The sequence below is a fragment of the Nothobranchius furzeri genome, chromosome 9, assembly GCF_043380555.1.
Source record: "Nothobranchius furzeri strain GRZ-AD chromosome 9, NfurGRZ-RIMD1, whole genome shotgun sequence".
Classification (NCBI taxonomy): domain Eukaryota; kingdom Metazoa; phylum Chordata; class Actinopteri; order Cyprinodontiformes; family Nothobranchiidae; genus Nothobranchius; species Nothobranchius furzeri.
The window spans coordinates 42,627,657-42,630,403 of NC_091749.1; the positions used below are offsets into that span (position 1 = coordinate 42,627,657).

At 40.8% G+C, this 2,747-nt stretch overlaps 1 long non-coding RNA gene across 1 annotated transcript; it reads right to left on the minus strand.

Annotated features, from left to right (window-relative positions):
• Window positions 1-731: 731 nt before the first annotated feature.
• Window positions 732-2,387, minus strand: LOC139071620 (uncharacterized). Its single transcript, XR_011521468.1, has 3 exons — window positions 2,062-2,387; window positions 1,744-1,924; window positions 732-1,396 (listed from the first exon to the last, which is right to left on the minus strand). It is a non-coding gene; the product is annotated as an uncharacterized lncRNA (long non-coding RNA).
• Window positions 2,388-2,747: the final 360 nt, after the last annotated feature.

The following is a 2,747-nucleotide window of genomic DNA, read 5'->3' on the forward strand; positions in this document are numbered from 1 at the left end:
ACATTGATGCAAATATTTCAAGACCATAATCTTTCTTCATCTGTTAGCACTTAAAGAACATTTTGGGGAAATCTTTCTGCTACCACTGTGGGGCCGTCTTTGTTAAACAGACTGAAATACTTTTGACGTTTACTAAGTTTGCAGGTAAAACATCATCACCTTTCATAGAAAGGTTAAAGAGCGGGTCAATTGAGCCTCGGAGTCCTTCTCCACCCACGTATCAATTTTAAAAAATGCAACATTAGTAGGCGTTGCCTGGAGGACCGAGAGGGCGGAGCCGCGGCAGTGACGAAGACGATGGCTAACTAGACGAAGCTAGCTCCCTTCACTCTGAGCAGTTATTAGAAGTGGAGGACGTTTCTCCCCCTCCTTACCCAGACACTCGAGAAGAAAGGGACCAAGTCTATTTGGAGGAGACAAGCGGACCTGAGTCTTATTGTTTTGAGCTTGTGAGTTGCCTGAAACTCCCAGAATCGACCCAACAGAACCACCTCTGAACGGTAAGTAGCCGTTAGCCATAGCATTGGATTAGCTGCAGTGTTTGGCTCCACGGCCCTAAAAAGCTAGTATTCAGCATGTTTTAGAGGTTTATCTGCTTCAGCACACCTGGTTTTAATCAGCAACAAATAGCTGAGCTGCTTAACAGCTAATCTAACCTGTTAAAGCAGGAAAATCCACTGAAACGTGCTGGATAGCAGCTCTTCGGTAGCCCTGGCCTCAAGTTAGTCTGCTGCATATAAAGTTATGAAAATACCCCATGAGAAAATTATTCTGTAATGTGTTCAGCCCACTAAAACTGCCCTGATTTCTTTATTTATTTACTAATAACAGCTGCTCTCTCGGTTCTAGGTCCTCTGGTGTCTGCAGCTGGTCTGGTGTCGTCAGGATCAGGAGCTTCCAGAAGAATGTGCCTTTCAATGACTCTTTCCCCCTTATTTGTTATATTAATTAAATAAATCTCAATTTATATATTTCCTGTTTTTGTTCATGTCCATAAATACTTAAACATGCTTGAAATTAAAACTAGCTTTTAACAGTGAGGTGCTAGTTTAATTCATCACAATAGAGCTAGTTAAGCATGCAACAAAAATGTGATAATCAATGTAATTTATAAATATCCATTAAAATATCAAAACTGGAATCTAAATGAGATATTTGGCAGCACAAAAAACTTGTCAAACACAATATTTATTATAATAATTGTAGGCAGACAGGAGACAGAGCTGATGGAGGTTCTCAGTCATCGAAGGATGGCTGAAGGCTTTCCAGGAACAGGAGATGTGGTGTTGTCTCTTCTCTCTCTATTCTGCCAGATGAGCTGATAGGTTACAGGTGTGTGAGGACATCCTCATGCTGTCATAACCAGATGACAGGAGTTATCAGGTGATCAGCCAGGCTAATGAGATGCAGAAAGAAAACAAATTCAGGACAGTGTACAATATGTGGTGTTGCTCACCTTATGTGCTCTTATAGAATATTAACGTGTGCCTGCCTCATGGTGTACAGTCTATATTTTGCTGAGTGTCCTGCAATAATGCAGGTTATTAGTTAATTTACTTTTGATAGCAAAAACAAAATATTTGATGTAAAAGGTATTTTCCAGGTGAATCAGCTCACACGTCACCACCAAGTGTCACAGGGGCAGAATCAGTAGCCTCCTTCATGATGTCATGATGTAACCACATACTTATTTAATTGTTAATATCTTAAAAATTCTGAAATGTTTTAATTTTTTCTTTTTACCTTGAACAGTTCACTGAGCTTGCACTGTCACTGAGGTGGAAGCTGGAATCAACAGCAGACACCTTACATCTTGGTCTTTTCAGGGGGTGTGGACGCTCTGGGACTTTCTGGAAGATGAATTTTCATCATGGTCCCCGTGGGTCACCAGACACACTGCGGCTGTGAACTCCATTCTGGCTGGCTATGTAAAAACAAAGAAGCAGCACATTTATAAATGTTTAAAAGAGCATAAAATCACGTGTAACAATAATCTGTAAAACAAATTAAAACTAGAAGGTAATAAAATGTTTACATAGAAGATTATTTAAAATAATTCACCTTTGCTACAGGGAAGGTTTCACATCAGCCTGAACAAGTGCATTCTTGCAGCTAAATCAGTCTGACAGCCAGTGTCTTGGATAGATTTAGCCTGAAAAAAAAAATAGAAGCACATTGTTGTTGGGAGTTTATAAAGTGAGATAATATACAAAAGAATCTCCTATATAGGCGCTTTATAACATTCCTAGTGTGTGATCGTTGTTATAACGTAAAAGTCAGTCACACATGATGTGGAGAGCCTGAAATGTGACCTCCTGAACAGAATTCCTTACAGAACCAGGTCACAAGCTGGATTTCACGCTGTAATGCTGTCTGTCAACTAGTGCTGCGTCAGTTAGCCCTTTTCAGACAGATATTCTGGAACATTTGTGGACAATTCAATCCGGCTTTTAACCGGAACTGTGTTTTCAGACACACCACTTTTGTACCGGAACTTGTCCTTTCGGCTGCGTTCACACAGCAGGGAAAAAATCCAGATGTCTGACGGCGGCGGGGGGTGGGGTGGGGGTGGGGGAGAATCGGACTTATGTTAAGAAGAAGAAGAAGAAAATATCATTTCTATAGCGCCTCTCAAGATAAAAATCACGAGGCGCTTAAGCATAATTCTGCGCACACGAAGACGCATAAGAGACCTGGATGATGAAGCTCAATGGTTAAAGGAATCACTGAAGCGGTGTGAAGTGCTC